The sequence below is a fragment of the Otolemur garnettii genome, unplaced genomic scaffold (genome assembly GCF_000181295.1).
Source record: "Otolemur garnettii isolate 467f Iridium unplaced genomic scaffold, OtoGar3 scaffold00029, whole genome shotgun sequence".
In the NCBI taxonomy this organism is placed as follows: Eukaryota; Metazoa; Chordata; class Mammalia; order Primates; family Galagidae; genus Otolemur; species Otolemur garnettii.
In genome coordinates this window covers 12,272,947-12,287,205 of record NW_003852424.1, presented here as the reverse complement: position 1 = coordinate 12,287,205, position 14,259 = coordinate 12,272,947, and the positions used below count along the sequence as shown (strand labels likewise).

Sequence of the window (14,259 nt, the reverse complement as noted above, 5' to 3'; positions counted from 1 at the left end):
AAAAAAAAAAAAAAAAAAAAGAAAAATGCATTCTGCAGAACCCACCTGGGGGACCTGGGTCTAGCTCCCAGGGACAATTATGTTTTAATCCAAGTTAAGAAAGCTATGTCAGAAGCAGGGCCTGTCTCAGATAGGAAAGAGGAGGCAGAGGAAGCAGGCCATGACCTTCTTGTTCCCCTAAAGGACAAACTAGGGACAGAGGCTGTAGTTCTGCTTTTGGGGAAGGGAGGGCCAGTGACCCAAGATGCAAGGCTAGAAGACGAGTTTAGAGCCCAGTGCACCTGTAGGAACAGCTCCGGGCTTTAAAGCAAGGGCTCAGAAATCTGACTGCATTGCCATCACCTGAGGCAATTCTCAAAAACACCATTCTCATGATTTTCTGCTACCCACTTCTCACGGAAGCAGAATCTCTTGGGGCACATTAAAGCTGAGGCACCTACATTTCTCAAAAGTCCCTCAGATACTTCTAACTCTATGGACTGAAAGCCACATCCACTGACAGCCTCTAGGCCCCTTTGCCAGTGTCTTGTAAAGCTAAAACACATCACTACATCCCTGAGTCAGCCTTAAAATGCAGGTGTTCCCCTGAGCCATCTGGATAGGCAGGTTGTGTTGAGAAGGCTGGTGGTGGAAGGGAGCACCTGGTGGGGGAGCAGAGGTCTGGGGTGAAGGTTGGGTCAAGGGTGCAAGAGTCTGGGACTAGAAAGCAGGTTCCCTGGGGGCAGTGGGAGGCTGGGCTACCTCTTGTCTTGGACTTTTCTCTTATGAAGGTTTTCTCCTTCTCATGCCCCTACCAAAGCAGCCCTGGAACTGCTGAGGACATGGAGGGACAGAGCCAGAAGGTATCCCAAGGATGAACAATGGGCAGCACTAGGACCAAGTCTGTCCACAGTCAGGCTCTGTGATCTGTTTCTGTGATCTGATACCTCCTTCTACCGGCTAGAATGTGACTTGTGGTGAGAAGGGAGGAGGCTCTCAGAAGCCTGGGTGGCAGCGAGGGGCTCTGCCCAGAGCAGTATGTCTGCCCCATCCAAGTGCCCTCCCCTCTCTGAGACTCAGCCTCTCCATTTGCATAATGGAGGCAGTGTGGCCATCTTTAAATCCCTTTCTCCACCACTGCTTTATGAAATCTATAAAAACAGAGGCTCAGGGAAGTTCGATGATTTACCCAAATGCAACTCTTGGCTAGTCGCTTTCAGTTAGGCCTTAATTTACTGTGACTTCAACTCCATTTTCCAGATAAGAAAATGGAGATGTTCAGTGACCTGCCTGCGTTGAGAGTCTCTGTGTTACTGATCCCCATCTAGTTCTCTTTTCAGCATCGGTTGGTTTTCTTCAGCACTGGTGACCCTTACCCTTGGGATTGTCACAGTGCAGTTGCCATATCTGTTGAGCCCTTCAGAGGATGATGTTGCCTGGTGCCATAACCTGACCTCACACTTACCCAGAACCCACCCTGAAACCTAAGGGGTTTGCGAGGTATGGAGGAGTGGTGAGTGACGGATTTCCCATGTGAGTATGATGGTATTCTCTGTGTCAAGAACTGAAAAAGTATTTACAGTGCCTTGGTCTGTTCATTCATTCATTCACTCCACTGGCCTGTTGTGTGTGCCTGGCACTGGGTTAGGTATGGACACAGAAGGGCTTTGCATTGCATGGGCTTCAAGGCACCCCCACAAGGGACATCCCCAGGTGATAGGTTCTCACTGGATCTTGGCCTGTGACAGCAGGCCCTACTAGTTCTGTTTTACAGATCAGTAAGGTGAGGGTGAGAGAGGAAGCAGTATCCCCTCGGCAGGCAGTCAGGCAGTGACCAGGCCATGTGAGTCTTCCACTGCACACAGGGAGCACACCCTCCTTGCTGTGACTCCCTGCTGGGAGTTGTGTGTAGGGGGAGTTGTTGATACCACCTACTGCCCTACCTAGTGCATGAGATTATTATGGAAATCGTGCTCTCAACCTTCTTTAACCTGCTGACACTGCTGTACACACTGTAATAATTTTCCACATTGGGACTTTTAAAACCCTCAAAGATAATAATAACGGCTGCCATTTTATTGTGAATCTATTTTGTGCCAGGTCCTTCACTTGCTTCATCTTGAACCCTCACAGCAGTCCCATAAGTCCATTTCCTAGAAACAGAAGCTGAGGTTCAAAGGGAATAAGTGACTCAACCAAGGGCACACAACCTAGATCCGGGCTACCAAAGCCCTCATTCTTCTACTTTGCCACTGTGGCCCTGCCTTTTTTTTTTTCCCCTTTTCATTTCTTGTCCCCCAAACCTTCCCTCTTGCCTTCCTAGCCACAGCCCTCCTGTTGTCCAGCACAGATGGGTGTGGCCTGGTCCAGGAACTGAATGAAGGTAGGTTCATTTAACCTGGGCACTGCTAACATTTTGGGCCAGATAATTCTCTGTTTTGTACGTGTGTGGGAGCTGCTGCCCTCTACACTGCGAGATGCTCAGCAGCATCCCTGGCCTCCATCCCTAGATGCTAATAAAATCCCATTCTAGTTAGGGCCCGAAGTTCCCTGGGGGTACAAAATAGGCCCCACTTCAGAACCACTGCTTTATAGAAAGGAAGGGTCAGTGTCAAGTTAATTACAGCCTGTCTTCTGCATTAGACCATAAGCAGGGAGAGGAAGTAAGAGCTGATTTGTTCACTGCTGTGTTAACTATAGCTCGTACTGTGCCTGGCACATAGCAAGTGCTGCTGAAAGGATAATGAATGAATGATCTCTGTGAACACGGAGCATTCGGGGATGAGGGCCTGAAGGTCTGGATTCCTGTCTAGATCAACCTTACTAGCCTACTCTGGAGTGGCCTAGGGCACGGTCCTTTCCTTGCTTGGGTGTGGGTCTCCTCTGCAATCTGTAATTGAGCAACATAAAGGGTCCTGAAGGTCCTGGGGATCCATGGTCTAGGGACTGCCAGAGATCAGGGGGCTAAAGAGGGGCTGTCCATCAGGCCAGGCTTTGAAGACATGCCTAGTCCTGTGTTTCTCCTTCTATCCTCGCCCCTCAAGTCAAATCAATTGCAGAGAGACAGGGAAGCCCCCTCCCGCCCTCACAGTGACCCTACACAGGAGATGGGGCTCCTTTTTTGAGTATGTCTTAAAGGAAAAACATGTAACCTCAAAGGTAACCAAATATCCAAATCGTGATGCCCAAATCCACCTATTCATGAGTTTAACAAAAAGCTTCTTTAGGATACACTGTAAGGCCTTTGAGCGGGATAGAAGTCACCTCTCACAGAGCAGGCCAGTCCGCAGGGCCGCCCTGCCGGCACACACACTCACACACACACACACCCTGCAGGACTGCCCTGCCAGCACGCGCACAGGCACACACACACACACATACACACACACTTGGCTGCTTACAAGGAGGCTCTGAGTTTTTAAAAGTAAACTCCACTGTTTCCGTTCTTGCCCTGGATTCAACTTTTGAAAAAAGGAACCGTTTTACCGTTTTTCTTACAAATTCCCCCCTCTCTGGTCCTCCTCTTGCTTGCACTGGGCTTCCCCCACCCCTCCTGTGCCTGCCTCCTGCCCAGCAACTCCTCCCCTCTGTCACAGACTCCATCTCCAACTGTGCCCAGGGGCCAGGACCCTCACAGGGGTGGCTGCATCCTGTTGGGTCTGTGGGAGCAGGGCAGCCAACCCTAAGAAAGATGGCACAGAGATGGATCCCTTTCCACCACTGATGAGGGCTTCATTAATAAATTAAGAGGATAGCAGTGAAGCTCCTGTTAAGGCCTAGAGCATGGCCACAAGGCCAGGCCTCAGAGACAGCAGGAGAGTAAGGCTTCTGTTTCCAAGATGTGCTCCCATCCTTAGACTCCCTCCTCTCCCAGGACAGCTGCTGGCCCTGTGCCCTCCACTGCTTCACTCATAAGCACATCTGTCTTCCACACCTTGCTTCCTCTCTGTCTCTGGGTCCTCTTCCTTGAACTTGCCTTTCCTCTGCCCCTAGCTTCAACCCCAACTTCCTTGACTCCCGGGACCTTAACTGTACAGTCCAGGTGTTGGGACAGTGGTAGCAAGGATGTCCCAGTGCCTGCCATTTGGATCCATGGGACAAGAATTTCGGAGAGACAGAAATGCCACTGGGACCAGAGTCTTACAAGCTTTTTTGACTACAACTCAAAGTTAAAAAAAAAAAAAATATATATATATATATACACACACACATATGAATTTGTATATATTTGCATATACATTTATATTATAAACACACATGCTCTCATAGAGGGTTGCAAAATATATAACAGAAATTAAAGTTTCCAGAAATAATACTTACCTTTACTACATGGGAGGCACTATGAGATTATTTATTCTCACCTATTTCATTAAAAACCCCACTAAATTGGTTTCACAACCTGCAGTTGGACAAAGTCTATGCTAGACATTCCTGCTGAAGCAGAGACAGACTAATAGTGGAACTCCTAGCAGGCACCCATGGGCCTCCTCTAGCTCAGCGGAGGTCCTCCTAAGTGCCCAAGAAGATGAGTCTCAGGAGTGACTCAGTTCTAGAAGACTTCATTAAAAAAATTCACACTAAAAGTTGGAATACACAGTCCTCTCTCTAACTGAGAAAGAATGTTCAAAGTTGGTACATGCACTATGCTGAATTTAGGGTTTGTGACCCCCAAGGGGGCCTAAGAACCATTAGAGAAAAGGAATTAAGTTATGTGGTGTCCACTGACAGCCAGAGAAGCCACTCACATTGTGTTTTTTAATCCTCACAAAAATTGCCTGCTGGAGGATTTCCTCTGCTTTTTAAAGAAGAGGAAACTGAGCCTCTGGAAGGCTTAGTAACCTCTTCAAATTCATGTAGCCAGTAAGTGGCTGAGCTGAGATTTGAACCCAGGACTGCACTGCATGCCAGGCTGCCCACCCTCTCTGCTCTTCCCTACCATCTCTTCCCTACCGTCTCTCTCACAGGAGGATGGAGAGTGCAGGGGACTGGGGCTGCCTGGGATGAGGGTGCACATGTGAAATGGGGAGGAGAGGTAAGAGGTGTGCCTGCATGCGATGTGGATTTCCAAACATTAAATAAAGAATCCCCATTTAAATACAATTTGCATGGAACATTCTAGGAAAAGAAAAATTTCTATTACTGTAAGAATTAATAGTAATAATAATACCAAACAGCTATTGAGTACTTGCTGAGCAGCAGGCATGGTGCTAAGCTGGAGTCATCCCACAGCTGCCGTCTCTTGTGTCCCTGCTATGGGCTAGCACTGAGCATAGAGCTTGGCTCCTAGGTGGCGCTCCGTGGATAGTGAGGGAATGAATGAACACCCTAGGCACAGCGCACAGAAGTGCGATGTATGTCTAAATTAAACACAATTCCACAGAACCTAAGGAATTCCAGTATCTCTCTGAGAGACATCTTTCTTTTGATAATTTCTTCATTTAAAACTTTTAAAACTGGGTGGTCTTTTGTTCTGTAATCTTTTCCTTCATTTCTGGGCAGCCTCTCCTTGGGCTCAGTGATTGAGCTCTTCCATCTATCTTCATGGTGCCTCCTAAACCGCCCAGTGCAAGGCGCACGGGCAACTTCATTGCTCCTTGTCCAGGACAAGGAAGAGACATGATCATTAGAGCACAGACTTCTGGACTCTTAAATCTATCAGATGACTGTGGCCTCATCTACACTCTAGTCCTGCTCCAAAGTCACAGAGCGACGTCAGAAAGCCATTGCACCTCTTTTGGGTGCACTTGCTCTCATCTTGAGATAAGACGAGTGTGTTTTCAAGATCCAGAGTTCCCCCTAAACTGTCAGACACCCACCCATGCAGCACCCAGGACAGAAATGCCACGCTAACCCAATTCAGCTTTGCATCTCCCTCCTTTTCCTCTTGGTTACCACCCCCACAGAACCAGAATTTACACACCAATCAAAATGCAGGAAGTGGAGCTTCTTAATGGTGAAACCCTAGCCTAGTAGAATCCTGTCTCCACACAGCTCACTGCCTGGCAGGAGGATAATGATGGAAAAGTTTGGGTTGGATCCTGTCTCTCAACTGGAGACAGGCCCCCACCCCCACTACTTGCTCTGCCTCCAATATGGCTCAGTTGACACAGTGACAGCCTCTAATCCAACCCCTGCTCCACCAGCATTGGCTTCATTGGCAGAGAAACCCAGAGATGGGAAAACTGCCGTGGTCAGGTGTCCTCATCTCCCCTCCACTTACTTCCTTGAGAAATGCCTCTTCTTGGTGGACACAGGCATGTTCTGAGCACTGCCCTGATCTCCCTGGCCAGCAATTCACTAGCCCTGTCCTGGGCTCTGCCACTCTCCGGGCTTTCCTCTACCTCTTTAGGTGCACTCTGGGCTCTGGAGCAAGCCAAGTAGCCAAAGAAGTGGGATCAATGGTTTGTCTCAGCCTCAGCTTAGGCAACTGCTGTTTATCTGACATACTGTCCACACCATTCCATTTATTCCTCCAGCCACCCTGCCCAGGAGGCCTCCTGTTTCCCAGCTGACAGAGGGCAGGCCCAGGCTCAGGAAGATGAAGCATCTCTTTCAGCTCAAAAATAGCACAGCGGAGATTTGAACCCACATTTCCCTGACTCTAAAGCCTCTACTCTTTCAATTATGTGTCTTCCCAGACCCTACCTAGGACTGGGAATTTGGAGTAAAGGCTCCCTTGTTCCTTAATCCTGGCGGACTAGGAGACAAGTGCCCCTCCTCACATGCTCTTTCGCCCGATTCACTTTGAGACTGCAACAGCAGGAAAGTTTGCTCAACTCCACTTAGGACGCAGCCAGTGGATGGCGGAAGCCCCCGACGCAAACCTCTCCAGGGCCAGACCGGGGAGCGCAGGCCCCAGCGCAGAGGCTGGAGACCTCAGACCCGCGCGGGCTCGCCAGGCGCCCTGGGAGAGCTTCTATTTGGAGGGAAGGAGAGGGTTACCTTGAAGACTTGGACTCTCTTCTCCAAGAACTTCAGTCCCATACACCTAGCAAGGCAGCTGCGGGGGTGGGGTCAGGGGCCGGGAGGCCCAGGTCTCCTGCGCAGCTGGGGAGACGCTCTGCGCGGCGGGCGCTGCGCACCCTTCTCCTGTCCGCGTCCTGTCCGCAGGTTCCCTCGGGCGATGGCCGCGGAGGCAGTGGCTGGGTTGCGGAGTCTCCGCTGGCCGCGGGAAGGGACACTGAAAGGTGCCCGGAGCCCCTGGCACCCGCGTGAGATGCCGGCCTGTGGAGGTGCGGAGAGAGAGACCTGGAGCAACGCAGTGCGAGTCCTCAGCTCTGCGAGCCCCTTCTGGAGCGGCGTGGAGGTAGGTGGGCGGGCGGGCGGGCGGGCATGGCGCGCGGTGACACATACATAGGGGCGGGCGGGGGAGGGGAGGGCCCCTAAGGGTGGGGGACGGGAGAGGGCGAGCGCGAGGGGAAACCCCACCCCTGGGGGGCATAGGAACGGCGGACGGGGGGAGGGGACGGCAAAGGCGTCTGGAGCGCGTTGGACTCTGGCTTGTTACAGGCGCTCGGCTGGGGAAGCGCCCCGGCGCAGGGCGCGGGGCCGGCAGCTCCGGCCGGCTACAGGAAGGCGGCGCGAGAAGGGCTGGAGCGCCGGCGTCTGCATTGCGGTCGGCAGCTCCGCAGGCAGAGGGCTCCGAAGCGCCGCATCGGAGCAGCCCCGGGTGGCCCGGCCCGCAGCAGGACGCGGGCTCGGGCGCTCGGCGGGGTCTGCCGTTGAGGCCCGGCGCGAAGCGATCCAGGGAGGGCGCGACCCCTTACTGTCCAGCCACGATTTGGCAGGACCCTTACTGAGGAGTGGTTGAAAGTTTCTTTGGGGTGGGGTATACACCCAGATGACAGAGGAGGGCGGAGAGAGGCGATAAGACAAGCGAGAAGGTACCGGGAGCTGGGAGTTTCAGGGCAAAAAGGGCAAGAGTCTTCAAAATCCCTAGGAGAGAACAAGGACATCTCAAGTGAAGCTGGAATTCTCCGCTACCTCTGTAGCTCCAGTACTTCTATAACACTCCTAATGATGTTGTTTTTTGGAAAAGGAGTGAAAAGTACTAACAGCTTTTGCTTATGAGCCAGTTGTGTAACATACATTAATATTTTATTTAATTTTTTCAAAGAGCTCAACTCCCTCTTCCCCACCCTGACTCCCATACCCAGCAAAGATGTGAAAATGAATCTCAGAAAGTGGTGGAGTTACCTACTAAAGGTGGGGTATGAGTTCGATCCCAAGGTCATGCTCCCTCTACAACACGATCTGCCTGGGTAAGCCACAGCACTGCTGGAGGACCCGAGGGGGTGGCAACCTTTGGAGTTCTTATGGAAGAAGCTGGCGGTGGACACAGTGGCCTCAGTCAGTATGCTGAAGGCTTCCTGACCCTCTCACTGTGTGAGGACTGAAGAAGTGGAATCTTTGAGGGCTGCCCTGTACAGGGATGATAGACCAAGCTATAATCAATTATTTGCTTAAAAGGAACCGTGCCTCAGTTTCCCCAGGATGACTCTGCTGGAATTGTGTGGTTATTATGCTGGCTGTCTTCTGCTTGAGGCCTCAGCCTTGCCCAGCACATTCTCTGCAAGTTCTCTCCCCATCTTCTCTGTCCAGGGCAGTGAGGCCCCAGGGAAGGGGGAGGGGCACTCATCCCACCCATGGGCCTCTGGGAGTTGAGGCTAAAATATTGCACTGGTTGTGGATTCTTGACTTCACTCCTTTTCTACCTGTATCTGCTGGCTTCTCTGAGTCAGGTCTCTAAGTTTCAGAGCACTTAGGGCATGCTGAAATAATGATGACCAAAGCCATCATGGGGATAATAATGGCTTCCCTCTCAAAAAAATGAAATAAATTCTCATTAACTACTGACTTCAATGTTTAGACCAGGGGAAATGACCCTTCTAGAAAAAAAATTCTCTAAAATTCAAACAGAAATAGTCATGGATTCTCCTGCCAGTATTTGCCTGATGTTGTAGGTCAGAACAAATTTCCCACATCTCTCAAATGGGGTCATGTTGGGCATATGTACCAGGGAGGTGGGGTTAGTGTAGGACAGTTTAAGTCAAGGACGAATATTAATTAGCTACTTCATCTGTACATGTATAATGAAAGAAACACGTATTCATTGATCTGTTTTATAAAGAGGCTAAGAAATATATATTGGACACCTACTACGTGTCAGATGCTGCTTGGCACTGTGGCCTCTCAGGTGGGTATTAGTCTCATTTATGCACTAAGAAACCAAGACTTAGAGGCCACCATGATCATGAATGGGATCTGAGCTCAAGTTGGCATGACTCTGCACTGCCTACCCATGATGGAGATAGAAAACTCAGGTTGATAATGATAAAGTGTTTGGACATGTTAAAGACCATATCAAAGAATCTAAGATCATGAGTATCAAAAAGCCTTTGGTGACATTTAAGCAGGAGGTAGCTGTTGTTCCTATTTAACTCAGAATCCCTGTTCTTGTGTTGTATTTCTGGAGTCCTCTGCTAGAATACTTTATAGTTGTTTAACGCCTTTTCCAGGCTGATCCAATCTGCTGTCACTGGCAAGCTCTAACCTCTTTCTGTTGAAAGTGTGGTCTACTTATCAGCAGTGTCAGCTGGGAGCTTATTTGAAATGCAGAATCTCAGTGCCTCCCTTGCCCCCAGAACAACTGAATCAGAATGTACATTTTAACAAGATCTTCCTAAGTATTTTACATACTTAGTGAAGTCTGAGAAGCCCTGCACATTCAGCAGCTTCTATTCATTCAATCACAAGATTGTACAGTAAGAGCATCTCAGAGCTGGGAAGGGCTCTTAGAGAACTTTGAGGTCATCCCTTCTTGTATATGGCAGTCCTTTCCATGAATTTGTCCTCAAGAGGTACATTAGATTCTAATTGGAGGTGCCCATGGGTTTTACTTCCTTCTGAGATCATGTCCCGATTTCTCATGGATCTATTATTTAGGTAGCCCTCAGCTTTTGCAGAAGCTTATGCCAAACACTGTGGATTTTCATAGGCTGACATTAATTAATCTTTCAGTTTTGTAAAGAGGCTAAGAAATATATATTGGGCACCTATTACATGATAAATGCTGCTTTGTATAACAGCGTTTCCTCAGGTCCATGTCCACTGCTTATCCTGTCCCCAGACGTCCTGCCATGTGACAGAATTTTTTTGTATTTGAAATCAGTTATTTCAAGTCTCTTCCTGGTTTTCCATTTGGACTGGATATGTCACTCCTTTCTGTCCTTTTTCATATGTCTCAACGAACAGACTTCCCCCCTCTCCTGTCAATCTTTTTAAAGCAGGTCTGGGCTTCCTGTGCCCATGCAAAGAGTGATTCAGAACTGAACACAGTCCTCCTGTTGGTATGCTCAGGCCAGAGGAGAGCTCGCCTCCCTTGTCTGGGTGCTGTGCTTCTGGTAATGCATCCTACATTTATGCGCTTTTCTGACAGCCTCATCGTTACTCATTCTGAGCCTGCAGCCAACTCAGACATCACTTCCACATGCACTGCTGTGCACCCAATGCCTCCCCGGCTTGTCCTTGTACAATGGGATTTTCTAATCTAAGTGTGGAGCTTTATCTTTGCTTCTATTAAAAATTACCCTAATAAATTCAGTCTATCACTTCCAATCATCTTGGATCTTTTTTTTTTTTTTTTTGAGACAGAGCCTCAAGCTGTCCCCCTGGGTAGAGTGCCGTGGCATTACAGCTCACAGCAACCTCCAACTCCTGGGCTCAAGCGAGTCTCTTGCCTCCGCCTCCCAAGTAGCTGGGACCACAGGCGCCCGCCACAACGCCCGGCTATTTTTTGGTTGCAGCCGTCATTATTGTTTGGCGGGTCCGGGCTGGGGATTCGAACCCGCCACCTTAGGTGTATGTGGCTGGCGCCTTAGCCGGTTGAGCTATAGGTGCCGAGCCCATCTTGGATCTTGATTCCATCATTCTTATGTTTCCTTGCCTTATCAGCCACAGACTTTCTATGAAGCCACCCAGTGTGCCACTTCTGTGTCTTCATTCAAGGTGTTGATGAAAGTGTTCCCAGGACTGAGCCTAGGGCTAAGTTTCAGAGGAGAGCACTAGAGACAGCCCTCCTATCATGACATGGTTCCATCTTGCAGTTGTTGTGGCTGTGTAACAAGCCACCCCAAAACTTAGTGGCTTGAAACAATAGTCACAGCTGAAAGTTTGAGGACCCATGTCTAAGATGACTCATTTACATGATTGACAAGTTGGTGCCGGCTACTGGCCAGTGGTCTCAGCTCTGGTCGAGTTTCTATGGCAGCCAGCTTCCACCACAGCCAGTAATACAGAGGCCAACTAGAAGCTGCCTTCCTTCGGTGTCCTAGCTTTTGAAGTCAGACACTGTCCCTTCTGTTGTATTATACTGGTCAGGGTCAGCCATGAATTTGTGTGGAAGGGGAAATACAGAAGTAGGGCTGGTCCTCAACATGTGAATACCAGGGGGTGGGGCTTGCTGGGGGTGCATCTTGGAGGCTGTTTTCAACACACCTTTAAACTGATTTTTAGAGACTAGACTCCCAGTTCATCTAACTGTATCACTGTGGGGTGCTTGTCCCCTTACATGGGGGTACCAGGTAAGCACCTTGGTAAATACTGCTGTAAGATGTTTGCAGAATTCCTCTGAAGCATTCATCAGTACCCCTGCATGAGTATGTGGTCCACTTGTGCTCTCTGGAGCAACCCAGTCTGTCCCAATTTGTATACAACAGCCTTCAGTCAGTCCAAGAGGATTCTTATGTCACCCCTCCATGTCTCTCCTCACGGGTCCCTCAACTGTTTCCCAGGGATTTTGCTTCTGGATTCCTTGCTTTCTGGAATACCTTGTTTGTGATTGCCCCTCTAACATGAAATGCCCCACATTGGATGCACAAGCACAGCTGTGGACTGAGCAGGGAGGACAACTCTTCCTTTACCATTTGGAAATTATACTCCTATTGTGGTGGCCAAAGACTGTTGAGTTTCAGAGCTACATCACACCTTTGGTTGCTACTGAAACTTGCAGACAATCAAAAGTATCAGATAGTTTTCAAGCAATGGAAGGGATTCCTGTTTATCTTTTTTTTATTAGAGACATAGTCTTGCTTTGTTGCCCTTGGTAGAGTACGACGGTATTACAGCTCACAGCAACCTCCAGCTCTTGGGTTTAGGTGATTCTCTTGCCTCAGCCTCCCAAGTAGCTGGAACTACAGGCACCCGCCGCAATGCCTGGCTATTTTTTGTTGCAGTTTGGCTGGGACCAGGTTCGAACCTGCCATACTCGATATATGGAGCTGGCACTCTACTCACTGAGCTACAGGCACCACCAGATTCCTGTTTATCTTAAGCAACAAAACAGAGTTGAGGAGTGAGGAGATTCTCTGCATGTTCAATAGTGTTGGACATGAATCCCTGTTCTGACATGGGAAGCTCGGAGAAGTTTCCTAACCTCTGGATCTTGATTTGTACCTCTGAAAACTGGAGCTACTGTATGGAATTATGACATTTAAAATAAGATATGGGATATCAGGGCATAGCAAATGATCTGGCTCAAGGTGCAAGGATGGTTCATTTTCCTCTCTCTCCTGGCCTCTTGCAATTTGGTGTCCCTGAGTAAGTACATTCTCTTCTGTGTGCTGCTTTCTGTGTTTGTTAAAGAAGCTAAAAATACCCACTTCATAGGACTGTGGCAATGATAAATACTGCATGTAATATGTGTAGAGAACATTGTGATCCTTTTTGGAAGCAAATGTCTGTAGCAACAGGATATGGAAAAGCCCTCCTATAGCAGAACTGGGCCAGCGGATAGAGTCCACTGAGAACTAGCGGAACATATGAAAAGTGCCATTTACTGCTTTAACACCATACAAGTGATAAACTAAGAGAGAAATGTTCTAATAAAGAACATGGGGTAAGTTAATGAAACGCTTGCAAGCCTCTACAGGTCTGCCTGGAAGAATGTCACTGAAGACAGAAATTGAAGGGCATCCTTAGGGAAACTCATTTCTCAAAGCTTCAGTTTGAATTTTTTTCCCTGGATTCATAGCAGATCCTTGTTTTCGGTAAAGCCCTGCTATATGTAAAAGAGGAGAAATGATGGAGGCGTTTGACTCCTTACTCACTAACGTTTTTACAATTGAGAATACTCAGTAAGTGACACTGAATGGGGTGTTACCATGGTGCTTTATATCATCATCACTGTCATCATCAAAAATCATATTTTCCAAGCAGGTTGGAGGTAGGAGGAAAGGTAGGATTTATATTTTATCGTCCCGAAGCATGTCCTTCCCCAGGCAGCTCCAGCCCCCAAGGGCCCTGGGGACGTTTTACCTTCTTTCCCCCCACCCTAGATCCTAAGGGGCTGCCTCTCCACACCCAGACCCAAGCTGGCTCTTCTTCGTTCTTTCCCTTATCCGCACACCAGAGTCTTTTGGGATGACCACTTAGCCTTTGTTACATTGGCCTTGACATTTTTTTTTTCTTTCAGTGATAAACATTGGAATATTCTGAAAAAAATTGTCACACAGGCTTCCACAGAGCACACACTTAGAAAATGAGAAAAAATGGTATCCTGCAAGTACTTGCTAGAAACGAGACAGAGAGGTACAGGCAGCAACTCCACAACTTAAAAATAATCTTAAGGTTGGTTGGGTGCAGTGGTGCACACCTATAATCCTAGCACTCAGGAGTTCAAGACCAGCCTGAGCAAGAGCAAGACCCCTCTCTACTAAAAATAGAAAAAGCTGGGCATTCTGGTGGGCACCTGTGGTCCCAGCAACTCGGGAGGCTGAGGTAAGAGAATAGCTTGAGCCCAAGAATTTGGGGTTGCTGATGATGCCACGGCACTCTACCCAGGGCAACTAAGTAAGACTCTGTCTCAGAAAGAAAAAATAATCTGCTAAGACATGACCTTTCTCCACAAAACTTGGTATTCATTTGATATTACAGTGCCAGGGAAAATAGTTTCCTTGACATTTAATTGTTGTATTTGTTTTTTTAGTGTGTATTACTTTAAGGGGAGAAAACACACACACATACAGTAGAACCTCTGTAAGTTGACCACCTGAGAGACTGTAACAAACTGGTCAACATACAGAGGTGGTCAAAATAAAGAACTTCCATTGAGTACCTGTTGTGCATGTCTGGTCTATAAAAATTAGGTCAACTTGAGGAGATGGTCAATGCAGGGAGGTGGTCAACTATGGAGGTTCTCCTGTATATGGAAAAAGACAATATTTAACTGGATTATTGTTTATTCTTAGGACATTTACTTGTTAGTCTTTTTTTTTTTTTTTT

At 48.4% G+C, this 14,259-nt stretch overlaps 1 protein-coding gene across 1 annotated transcript in view; it reads right to left on the bottom strand.

The window, feature by feature from the left end:
• Positions 1-7,293, bottom strand: part of ACAN (aggrecan) — a 68,269-nt gene extending 60,976 nt beyond the window's left edge. The window contains exon 1 of the mRNA XM_023512563.1: positions 6,922-7,293. The gene's annotated coding sequence lies outside the window, so the exon portion shown is untranslated. The remainder of the gene's footprint in view (positions 1-6,921) is intronic.
• Between the last annotated feature and the right edge of the window lie 6,966 nt (positions 7,294-14,259).